This window comes from Lepidochelys olivacea (assembly GCF_965140295.1).
Source record: "Lepidochelys olivacea isolate rLepOli2 genome assembly, chromosome: 5".
NCBI classification, from domain to species: domain Eukaryota; kingdom Metazoa; phylum Chordata; order Testudines; family Cheloniidae; genus Lepidochelys; species Lepidochelys olivacea.
In genome coordinates this window covers 91320453-91333921 of record NC_140415.1, presented here as the reverse complement: position 1 = coordinate 91333921, position 13469 = coordinate 91320453, and the positions used below count along the sequence as shown (strand labels likewise).

The window sequence follows — 13469 nt, the reverse complement described above, 5'->3', positions numbered from 1 at the left end:
AAGCCGAAAGAACCACCACGATGGAAGTTACCACTGAAATTTGAAAGGAAACTCCTCCTTTCCCCTGCATAAATTACCAAGAAGTTCTTAATGGAGTGCAATTGTTTTCATCTGAGTCATGTGTGAAACTTCACAGTAGGTAAGAGATTTAGATACCAATGTAGAGTGGGTGTGTATCGCTATATTCTAAAGACACTTACCATTTTTGAGGGATATTCTTTAGGAAATCCTTTTATTGGGGTACCAAATACCCTTCTGCCATTGATAAAAGCCTTCATTATAAAATTTGTCACTAGGAAATAAAAGAAAAAAAAAATCAATTGTCTAAATAAATCAAGACCCTCAGCGGATTTGTGGAATGCTTGTGGACCGGGTAACTTACTTTTTCTTGATAAGCCAGCTCCAAGATTGTGGTTCAAATCAAAGGGATCTGTGTGAAGAAATCTGTAGGTATTACTAAAGTCCATATGAAAGCGAACTATGAACCAAACTGATTAATATGAACACAAACAAGCTCATGTTGCTATTACTGATGCAGAATCAATACACTGAAATTGATTTCTCCATATCCTGAAAGAGGATATATTCAGAAGACAGAATCTCAGCAGTCCAGCTATGAACCAAATTGACCAAAATGTTGAAAAAGAGCAATTTTTGAAGGTGAGAGGAAACCCCTCCCACCCACGCAACCTTTCTATCAAAGTTAGATGAGCTAGAAAAACAATGTCTGCATTGACAAGATTTCCCGCATATGGACCCTGATGCAACACAGCACTTAAAGATTTGGTGAACTTCAACTAAATTTTATCTCTGAGGGATTCTTCGTATGCATAAAAGCGAAGCATGTATTTTTTACGTACTTTGCTGGATTAGGGTTTCGGTCTTCTAACAAAAAGGAACAGATTTAAAACATAATGCATTGCATCCTTTCAACATTCTGCATAATGCTATACGAAAGCTAATTGAAGAAATGTTTAAGCCAGTCAAACTGATTTGAAACTAGACACTTAATCTTTTCCAAATAAGGGATATGATAAGAACTAAGTGGAGCTGGAGTAGAAGCAAGCTAAAAATCATTTTCAGCTCGTCTGCAAAACATACTAGCAAATGTCATTGTTAGTAACTAGCTTTTACATTCATCTCTGAGTCTGAAGAATCTCTGAGTCTGAAGAATCAAGGAAAAGATTACACAGTGAGACAGACAGACTATGGATTGAATTCCAGTTTCCTTAACCATTCTGATAGTCAGCCCTCAAACAAACAAAATAAAACGTAAAATTCGCTTTTCAACTTTATTTCAGTTGAAAAATAAGGGCTAAATTCCAACCCGACTGAAGTCAATGGGGGGTTTTGTCCCTAACTTCTGAGAGCCAGGATTTCACTCAATGTACTTAGCCGGAGGAAATATCCTAATCCAGCAGGATGAAAAAGTGAAAAACAACATGCGAGAAGAGCAGATTTATTCAAATGGGTTTTAAAGCAATTCCATCCATCAATGAGCTCTGTATTAATTCCTACAATACCTTCAATAACAATATATTTGGAGGTCCACTGCTTCTTGAAAGTTGTAAGCAGATTTTTTCTTCTGATGCAGATAACATGTTCTTTGAAATCAAATTCTTCCGTGTAGAAGCGGAGAAGTCCCAGCCATAGCTCCCCAACAGATTCAGTGTTTGAACCATAGTCTGGCCAACAGGCTGGCTGGAAGTTAGAGAGAAAGATTTCTTCTTCTGAGATTCAGCGATTCAGACAGATTAAGCAAATGCACAGTCATCATTTCAGAGTGTTAGATTACACATAATTGTAATTGGTTATACACAAGTGTGGTTTAGAGTTACTCTAAATCACTTTCCATCCTTTTATATAGTTTGAAGGTTAATACTCAAATTTTGCTGTTTAAATGGTCGGTGGGTATTTTTAGTGTGAAGAGTAGCAATGTGTTGCTTCTTTTTAAACAACTCGCTGTTTATTTTTGATAGCATGCAAAATTGATATGCGTATTGTTAGTTTACTGTTAGGCTGGGTGCCCCTTCAACACAAAGTTATTCCATTGAAGGGTTATGTCACTTATCATCAGGTAGGGAAGAAAGCAGCAGTGTGGCACGTCGGTGGTTATTCTTTAACAAACCTGATAGGATTACTGTTGAAAGCAAAGCATTCAGGTTTTGCAAAAATATTTATTCACAGGTGCACTGGTCTCTTGTACTGTAGACAACCAACCATGTTATGGTAGCTTGACAGCACAAAATTGGGATTTCCACACATTTCCATTATATGCCAAATAGTTTTAAGTGAATGGCTTTATCCCCTATACCGCCTTGGAAATCTCAGCTTTGAGTGTTTTAAATAAACTCAGAGATTTATATTTTGGAAGGTCGATTGTATTTTATTAGGCTAAGCCAATAAATATGAATATGTACAGTTCTATACAAAAAGAAAAGGAGTACCTGTGGCACCTTAGAGACTAACAAACATATTTGAGCATAAGCTTTCGTGAGCTACAGCTCACTTCATCGGATGCATTCAGTGGAAAATACAGTGGGGCGATTTATATACCTAGAGAACATGAAACAATGGGTGTTACCATACACACTGTAACGAGATTGATGGTAGCACCCATTGTTTCATGTTCTCTAGGTATATAAATCGCCCCACTTTATTTTCCACTGAACGCATCCGATGAAGTGAGCTGTAGCTCACGAAAGCTTATGCTCAAATACGTTTGTTAGTCTCTAAGGTGCCACAAGTACTCCTTTTCTTTTTGCGAATACAGACTAACACGGCTGCTACTCTTGAGTTCTATACAAAAGTTTCCTGGCATGCCCTTTTACAAAGAAGATACTCTGCTTTCAAGTTTCATGCTTGGCTCTCTGTCTTGAGAAACATTACTCTTTTCTCCTCTGAACAAAGTATCATGTCCTAAGGCATGTGCTGTTATAACAGTATCTGGCTCCATTTAACAGCAGAAAAATATTTAGCAGATTCTTTTAAGAACATTTTCAGCATAGTTCTAAACACATTTAGATTACTAAAGCAAGGTGCTGAAGTATCGTTTCACAATTCCAATTGTAAAGGCTGACACAGCTAGGTCCAATAATAGCTGACATTTTATATAACTAAATGAGAAGCTCTCATTTTCAGCCCGTATGTAAAACAGATTAGCAAAAGTCGTTGTTAGTAACTACCTTTTACATTCATCTCCTGCATTTTTCAAATACATGCCTTACCAGAGGTTAGTTTCACTTTACAGAGTTATTGCACGATAATGCTGTATGAGAAAAGTATGAGAGAAGACTCACCAACTCATCTATTTTGTCAAAGAAATAAACATTCCAACCATCAACTAAAATTTCAGGCTTCTTTGGCTCCTTGTAGATCTAAGAACAGAAAGTTAACTAGTTAGAGCATGGCTGTTCAGACTTGATGATTTTGATCCCTATTTTGGTCAAGAGTGCACCAAAAAATATCTAACTGGGACCAATTTATTTCTTGACATACGGTACCTCTTGGAGAGCAGGAATGACTGGTGGATTTCGCTGCTGAAGAAAATAAAGCACCATAAGAGTATACGCATAGGAGGACAGGCTACCTCGAGATGCATCTCCAATGTCACACATCTGGAAAGAGAAAAGCAAATTATAAAACTTTTTACTGTGGCTGTTATCACTTTCAGAGTGCCTGAAGTGTTACTCACCTTTGTAAAGACTTTCATTGTGTAACACAGATATTTTACTCTGGAATCAATGGCTGCATAAGAGGACAAGAGTCTTGTGTTATGCAGGGCCTGTAAATAAATAAGGAAGTCAAGTATGGGAAACGGCGTGAGGTGGAAAAAGTGGTAGTTAGCTAACGCCTCTGATCAGGGAGGCTTTGAAAACAACCTATTTCCTTGAGAGGAGCACAGACCTACAATGATTCACAACCACTTGCACTTGAAAAGCTTGCATCTGTATGAGGGCTGTCGATTAATCGCAGTTAACTCACACGATTAACTAAAAAAAAAAAATGAATCGCGATTAATCGCACTGTTAAACAATAGAATACCAATTGAAGTGTATTAAACATTTTCAGATATATTGATTTCTATTCCAACACAGAATACAAAATGTACAGTGCTCACTTTAGATCATTAGTTTTGATTGAATTTGCATTGTAAATATGAGAAACAAAAGAACCAGTATTTTTCAATTCACCTCATACAAATACCCTAGTGCAATCTCCTTATCATGAAAAAAAATACAAATGTACATTTGTGTGTTACATAACTGCACTCAACAACAAAACAAGGTAAATCTTTAGAGCCTACAAGTCCACTCAGTCCTACTTCTTGTGCAGTCTATCGCTAAGACAAACAAGTTTGTTTACACTTACGGGATATACTCTGCCTGCTTCTTATTTGCAATGTCACTTGAAAGTGAGAACAGGCATTCACATGGCACTTTTATAGCTGGTGTTGCAAGGTATTTATGTGTCAGATATGCTAAACATTCATATGCCCCTTCATGCTTTGGCCACCATTTCAGAGGACCTGTTTCTATGCTGATGACGCTCGTTAAAAAAAATAATACAGTAATTAAATTTGTAAGTGAACTCCTTGGAGGGAGAATTGTATGTCTCCTGTTCTGTTTTACCCGCATTCTGACATATATTTCATGTTAGAGCAGTCTTGGATGATGACCCAGGACACGTTCGTTTTAAGAACACTTTCACAGCAGATTTGCCAAAAGGCAAAGAAAGTACCAATGCGGGATTTCTAAAAATAGCGACAGCACTCGACCCCTGGTTTAAGGATCTGAAATGCTGTCCAAAATCTGAGAGGGACGATGCATGGAGTATGCTTTCAGAAGTCCTAAGAGAGCAACCCTCAGATGCAGAAACTACAGAACCTGAACCACCAAAAAAGAAAATCAACCTTCCGCTGGCGGCATCTGACTCGGATGATGAAAATGAACATGCGTCTATCCGCTCTGCCTTGGATTGTTATCGAGCAGAGCCCATCATCAGCATGGACGCATGTCCTCAGGAATGGTGGTTGAAGCACGAGCATGAATCTTTAGCGCACCTGGCACGTAAATATCTTGACACGCCGGCTACAACCGTGCCATGCGAACATCTGTTCTCACTTTCAGGTGACGTTGTAAACAAGAAGCAGGCACCATTATCTCCTGCAAATTGTAGCCAAACTTGTTTGTCTGAGCGATTGGCTGAAGTAGGACTGAGTGGACTTGTAGGCTCTAAAGTTTTACATTGTTTTATTTTTGAATGCAGTTATTTTCTTGTATATAATTCTACATTTCTAAGTTCAACTTTCATGATAAAGAGATTGGACTACAGTACTTGTATTAGGTGAATTGAAAAATACTATTTCTTTTGTTTTTTACAGTGCAAATATTTGTAATCAAAAAGAAATAAAGTGAGCAGTGTACACTTTGTATTCTGTGTTGTAACTGAAATATATTTGAAAATGTAGAAAACATCCAAAAATATTTACATAAATGGTATTCTATTATTGTTTAACAGCACAATTAACCGTTTTAATCGCTTGACAGCCCTAATATGTATGAATATACATGTGTCTGTGTGTGTACAAATGTGTGAGCACATACACTTTCACCTATTTACAACTTAAACTGTTAAGTGCACTGAATTAGAAGGCACACGCTGCAGTTGTTTGGAGCTCAGCAAAACCACTTACCGAGTTCTGCACATTAAAACCTGTTTTATTCAGACAGGAAGCGATCATCAGGAGAGCGCGGTTACCACCTGCTCTGGTGGGAGGAGCTTATCAAGATTCTTAACTTTCATCTGCTCACAAACAATATGCAGAAGCATCCAAAAGGTAATACCTCAGAAGAGTGAAGCATCAAGCTACTACTGTATTTCTAAGGCATGTGGCAGAGCATAAATTCTGGGGCAGTTCCTAAACCCACAAATGCAGTTCATCCCAGAAATGCAGGCACTACCAACTGACACATACAGACGCGTAACCTGACGAACAGGCTTTCACCACACCTAGCATTTAAAATAATCTCCCTCAGCTGATACAGAGACTTACTGTCTCAATGAATTTGCTTTTGAAGTCTAGAGTCACTGATTAAATAGGTTTTTTAAAACATTTGGCCACGTACTTGGGACATAAATTTTGCTTCCATGGAGAATGTAACAAGGCGAGCCGGGTTTGGGACCATTCTCAAAGTCCTGCTAACTGTAGCACCTGGGGCTTTTCATAATCCAGATAATCTACGGTTAAAACCCTCCAAGTTAAAAAGGCTTGTGTGGCCAGATTTGAATCTGGTAAAAGGAGGATTGTTTCCAGCTAATGTTTTCCACCTTTCACCAGCCTAATTCTCCAGAGCATAGCGTGCAATGGAAAGCGACTTATTTTGTTAGAGATGAGACAGCCCTGATACCGTGACAGTCCCCACACTTAACACATGCAGCGATGGTCTTCTCACTGCCCAGGATGTTACGCCTTTCCCTCCAAGTCCTACAAAAGGATCAATGCACCCCAAAACACTGGTGTTTGCTATTATTAAGCTAACTAAATTTACTACTAGCGTACAATTTTAGCAGAAAACAGCTGCTCTGCCTCCTTTCACTTCACCCAGAAAGAGTCGAATGGAGGATTAGAACCTCAAAATCTAACTGGAATAGGTGATTTATAATCGTGATCTTACCAGTGTATTATATAAACTGATATCTACTTCAAGACTGCTTCTCACATGGAAGAACTTGACAATTGGCACTTTAGCAGTTGTTATTGGCAAGACATTTCTTAGACCTAGGAAGGAATATTAAGTTTGGCTTTCACTTTAATACAATGAATATTCATTATTCATAGCGTTTCTGGCATTAGTTTTCATTTAACATTAGCTGAAAACTAAATTGTTGTTTAAATAGCAAAATAGCATAAATACCTATCTGGTACAGAGTGAATGAAATCCTCATAAAAAGGCATTTACATGTGATTTTTACAGGAATATACTGTGACGCTAAACTGTAATGTCTAGTGTGTGCCAGCTTCAGCATTATTAATATTATTATTAATGTTACTTGTGAACAAACAAAAAAATGGATATGTAAATACAAACCTATAACCACTGTCCGAAGGGTCAAACGTGTAACTTAGGACTTGTTTTCACGTATGTTATTAACACAGTATCAGAGTCTAATTTAGGCCTGGTTCTATAAACCTTAGAACCCTTCAAATGGGCCTGGTCAGGCAATGAAGGTCTACAAATGTTCACAATCTAAGTCCCCAATCCTGCTAACACTGAACTCTTCAGTGCATTAGTTATCTTAATGATATCTGTGTACTTATACCCCTGAACCTTCTGACTCCATAAATAGTATACAAATTCATGTACACAGAACTATCCACTCTTATTCTCTAGGAAGGTACCTGAATGTTTCTTAAGCACTCTGGCTAATTCTTCAATTATTCTTATGCAATCAAGTCCCTGAAAAAGGAGAGGAAAAAAGATTTCAGTGCACTGATAATGTTTTGTGCCCATCGCAAAATTCTAGAAAAGCTATATGTAAGCATTACTATTAGACCATGTCCTAGCCAAGCCATTTCAGTTCATGTGCCATTCATTGCCCGTCATTAGGCTCAAAGCCATATCATTAAAAAGACACCTAAATTGTACACTCAGCGGCATTCATACCAGACAGTTTCAAAATGTAGCGTATTTTCAAGTCAACACTAAAGGATACCCTAATGTTCTTAAAAGAGTTCATGCATGCATAAACATGCATTTAAAGCATGTGCTAATTTATATAACCAAAAAGAAAAAGACTTGCTTCTTTCTCACCCCATCTTCGTTTTCTACCTTACCATGCATCAACACTGTGATGCTGAATCAATGTACCTCATACATTTCCCTGTCAAACAATATTAACATTTCACTGAAGAATCTACGAATAAGCTCAACGGTAAAGGAAGAAAATCTTAAACCGGATTAGCCGACACAGCAGCAAGACACTAGCCAATTTACGTTTTTTGGTAGAAGTTCTATTTCCTTTTTCAGCGACTGCGCAAGTCCTTTTTGCAAAAGGATGTCACGAGACAGTGGTCACAGCAACAATAGCTCTATCTATAAAATACCAGTACAAGTTATACAAAAGAGCTCTAAGTCTACCTCAGAAGTTTCCAGTCCATCAATTGTCATACAGATATCAAGGTCACTTTGTTTGAAGCCAAAGCCATTTTTTGATGAGCCAAACAAGTTCAACCTGGTTCCTGTAAAGGACACAACACTATAACCACATCTGATACACCATCAGTTCAGTTTTAATAGCTAGGGTCTGATTTGGCCAATGTTGAACACCATTTTTCGGTAATAATGGACTTTACAAGGAATAGTTATTAAATATAGGGCATATTTCTTCATTGTCTATGGACGATAACGCTGTACAGTTACTGGTCTAATTCAGTACCTTTTAGAGTAATAAATTAAAAGGCATTTGTGTCAAAACAATGACTAAACCGTACAGCAAAATTTTCATCATTTTTGGCATTAAGAAAAAAAGGATTCGCGAACAGGTGTTCTTTATAGCCAGAGTATGCACACAATTTTCATATTTCAATGTGATTTACAAGATGACAGTATCCCTGCAATAAGCTTTCGTGGGCTACAGCCCACCTCATCGGATGCACAGAATGGAACATATAGTAAGAAGACATATATGCATTCTATGCATCCGATGAAGTGGGCTGTAGCTCACAAAAGCTTGTGCTCAAATAAATTGGTTAGTCTCTAAGGTGCCACAAGTACTCCTGTACTTTTTGCGGATACAGACTAACATGGCTGCTACTCTGAAACCTATCCCTGCAGTGTCTCTTTTCTGGCTTTTGTTAATTTTTTGAACAAATTTAGTAACCTGCAGGGGCTTACGGAGCAGGTGCAGTAGTGATAGATGATTTTCAGGCCCCTATGGCAGTCTGAATAGTAATGGGGATTTGGACTGGAAAAGAGAGCCTGGAAGTAATTAAATCAGTGATTAGCACAGCCCTCCACCTCTACCCTCCTCTGGTGACAAGCCACCAGTCTTCAGTGTACAATGAAAATTAAGATTAAATATAAAATTTAGGATAGGTATCAAAGTTAATATATTTACTGACTTTTCAGAGATTTCAAGGCCAGAAGAAAACACTGTGATAATTGAATGCGACTTCCTGTGTAACTATGATACTCACAGTGCCGGAATCCTTCAGAAATAATGAATTTAACTTCACCTCACCCCTTTGAGGCAGGGAAGAATCCCCATTTTACAAATTGGAATGAAGACACAGAGATTAAGAAATTTACCCAGGATCAAATAGGAGTCCGACACACCCAGGAACAAATTAAGTGGCAAACTAACTAGATTAGCAGCACGAGGATTTGACTAAATCCTTGAGGATCTGGATAAGCGATACAAGAACTCTCTTTGGGTTACGACAAGTCTTTACAGATGCAACAATCTTTGGCCAAAAATTCCACATGCAGCCTGCATACAAATTTGGCAAGACTATGAACTGAAGCCCAGGTGGTTACCGTATATATTTCCAGAAATAGAAACCGTAGCTCCAGTCTACGGAGCTTTGCTGAGAGCCAAGAGTTATGTCTCTGCTTTAGAATACTCCCAGAGTGATGGACAGGCAGTACATTTTTCTTTCTACACTGAGAATAAGGGCAGAAAAATAAAGCTAGTTCTTAGATGAACTGAAAAGGAAGGGGATACTTTTGGCCTGATCAAGGTTCCAAGGTGGGGTGCCAGGGGTTTCAGAATGTCTGTAGCAGTCTTACAAGAATGAATACAATGACTGGAACAGCGAACTTTGACTCACGAATTTGAGATGAAAATGCTAGTTATGAAAGTTTTGTTATAAAATTGTGATTACTGGTTACTTAAACAGCTATTGTTTGTGCCTGCTGATGTCATGATCTTTTCTCATCAACAGGATATAAAAAAAAATAGAAATGGACATGTTTTTGGAGCTTTTTGTTTGTTTGTTTTAAGAAAGAGCACAATCTCAAGGAGGCAGGGCATAATCATAGAATATCAGGGTTGGAAGGGACCTCAGGAGGTCATCTAGACCAACCCCCTGCTCAAAGCAGGACCAATCCCCACCTAAATCATCCCAGCCAGGGCTTTGTCAAGCCTGACCTTAAAAACTTCAAAGGAAGGAGATTCCGTTACCTAGGGAGGTGGTAGAATCTCCTTCCTTTGAAGTTTTTAAGGTCAGGCTTGACAAAGCCCTGGCTGGGATGATTTAGGTGGGGATTGGTCCTGCTTTGAGCAGGGGTTGGTCTAGATGACCTCCTGAGGTCCCTTCCAACCCTGATATTCTATGATTATGCCCTGCCTCCTTGAGATTGTGCTCTTTCTTAAAACAAACAAACAAAAAGCTCCAAAAACATGTCCATTTCTATTTTTTTTTATAACGTATGAGGTGGAAACTTCAAGCTTTAACAGCGAGCTGAGATTATTGCAAGAGAAAATATTCCCAATTAATCTGAAGTCCTATAGCAGAGTCTTAAACAACTAAACAGAATATTTTAAGAAGAAGTTTAAATTAGCTAACGTTGTTCTTTACACTGGTACAATGAAATTGTTGAAAATGCTAAAAAAGTGAAACTTTAAAAAAAAACTAAATAGGAGTATGAAAAGAAGCTGCACAATTACCTGGAAACTCCTGTCTGATGAAGCTTTCCAGATTTTGCCGTATATGTTCACGAGCCTGATCCTCTATAATATTTGGAGCAAAATCCTCTTCAAAAAAAGCCAGAAACACACCCATTCAGGCAAAATATGTAAAAACATTGCCACCGTTAAGTGACAGGAAGGGGGGAAAAAGGAAATTGATGTGGGAGGGGGAGAGAGGGAAGAGTGGGTAGAAGCAGAGAAATACTAAGTCAAACAAAAAAATACATTAGGAAAACAGTCGTTTTGTCTAGTCAGAAGTGAAGGGTGCCAAGATCAAATGAATGCGGGGGGGGGGGGGGGCAGAGGGAGGAAGAATGGTTCAAAAAATCTGAAGTCAGCGTATCGTTCTTTCTAGAAATGGTCCTGCCTTTGTTCTTTCAAACAGCAATTTCTGGTAACGAGATACAAAATATCACACAAAGAACCGCACTGAAGAGAGTCAGACAACATTTTTGGAAAAAGGATGCCTCATATAGGCTCTGAAGTCTATGTGTAGATGCCTAAATTTCAGGAATATCCAATATCCAGCAGCTTTCATTGACTCCATGTTTAGTTCACGGAGTCATGAGATCAGCCTACGCACTTTGGATTTTTACTCTTTGGAGGTACAATTTAGACTTATGAATATAACAAGTATCAGGTGCAATTTAGCAATTAAACTAATGTCATTACCCTACAGAATCTCACCTGTTGTACTAAGTTGGCTACTTTCAAAACCCAGCTCCACTGATGCTGTTGACCTCAGAGAATTCCCTAAAGTACTATTAAAATCTAGCTGACTAATTCATATTTTCCATAAACATATTGAAAGAGTGCAGTATTGATGACTTACTGTAACACTGGATGCAAACTTGATCTAAAATATTTGAAAACTTGGGTGTCAATGCTGGCAAAGGGTCTAGCTCAATTTTTTTGAAGTCTTCTGGACAATCCCTCTTTAGGTGACCTTCTCGTCTGCACAAGCTACATACAACCATAGGAGACTGCGTGAATAGAAAGCAAGACATTTTTTAAGTCTACGGCCCTTTCATGAATCAGAACTATACTTAGTAATATTTCCTGGTGGTTAGATGTTAAAAGCTTACCTTGCCCTTTGTGAAAGCGGGTTTATTAAATTCATAAAAGAGCTCAGATTCCATAAATTGTCCTATTAGTATGTCCTCTTCACAAAGGCTTCCTTTCTCTATAAAATCCTCTTCATTCAAATCTACCCTTAGAGATTTATCTACATGTTTTCCCAGCTCTGTCTCTTCATATTTAACAGAGACGGACAATTCTTCCTCAGACAGTGCATCTTCATCCCCAGATGCAGTGTAAGTATTGTCCAGCTCATCATCTTGTCCAGTCACAATCCCACCACATTCTGTTTGGTTTAGGAGAAAACTCTGTTCTCCCTCCTCTTCCTCTCCTTCCTCATCCGAGTTATTTATTTCAGATAACGAAGGTGCACGTTTGTTCAGGGAATCATCCAGTTCATCAGTCCCCTCTGTGCTCTCCTCATCCATGTCAGCCTTATCGTCGAGTATTACATTGCACTCTAAACCAAACTCATCACTCTCTCTGACTACAGTGCTCTGAACACCTTCAGAGTCCGAAATACCGTATGTTTCAATATCATGCTCACTTGCTGGAATAGGGAGATCTCCATTTTCACTGTAGTCATCCAAGCCTTGATCAATAACTATCACATTTTTCTGCCATTTCTCATCTTGGTCATGTTCTTCCTCTTCCTCCTCCTCCTCCTCCTCATTTCCACTTTCTGTCTCTACACAGCTTGGTTTGAAGTTCTCATTATCACCAGAAATCATCTCTTCAATTACAAAGTCTGAATCTTCCTGAGCAATTCCCAAATGTCCTATATCATCTGCCAATTCTTCTTTGGCCACGCTTTCAGAGACAAACACCTTTGAAGGATCAACTGTACATGCCTGAGGCGTGTCTATACTTCTATCAATAATATTAATACAATCAGCTGCTACCACTTCCCCCATTTGGTCAGCTATGTTTTGCGTATCGGTGGCATCATGCTTTATGGCATCCTTTTCAGGTTCTAATCTTTGTGATGTCTCCTCATTGACGTTCAAAGGCTTTTGGGGGCTGGATTTTGTAGGTTTTTTGTGGGGCAAGGCAAAATATTTGTAAGTTGCCCTTAAGCAGTGAAGAATATATTCATATACTAGCTGACTGTTCAGAGTTCTTGCCACATTCCTCTTTACTGAGTAAGGGTCTGAAAGAAAAAGAAAGCCAGGAGCTAACTGAATACAAAAGTCTAACACTTCATTGATGGATATAAAGAAGCAGCAAAGACAGGTTTGATTAGTCCTGTTTTGTTTTACAACAAATTTTAGATATATTGTCAATTAATTTAATGATCTGTTTTAGGAACGCATTAGCAATAAAGAGAGCTCTAGACTTTGTGGAGGAAACTGTATATGTTTAAAACATTTTATAATATCACACAGAAACATATGCCTGAAATTGTTTTTCTAACATATCTGACAGCGTACTTGGTAAGTCAGAGGGCCGATAAGTCTTAATTGACAGACTTCAGGTACCTTCCACAGCCATGCGCTTTTTAGGCCAATCCTTTGATTCACGAGACACTGGTTCTTTGAGTCGTATACTGATGACCAGATCAGCCAGATTAAACTCCAAGGCATAGAAGCGAAGCAGTTCTACCCAAAGCTGCCCAACTGGTGCTGAACACTGGTGTCCTGAATCAAACACTAAGGGAACCTGTTAATTAGAAACAAAACCCTCTTCAGTTTTTCAGTTTT

The 13469-nt window shown here is 38.4% G+C and overlaps 1 protein-coding gene across 1 annotated transcript in view; it reads right to left on the bottom strand.

The window, feature by feature from the left end:
* LOC311521387 (terminal uridylyltransferase 7-like) overlaps positions 1-13469 on the bottom strand; it is a 68103-nt gene that overhangs the window by 15619 nt on the left and 39015 nt on the right. The gene's annotated exons all lie outside the window — the stretch shown is intronic.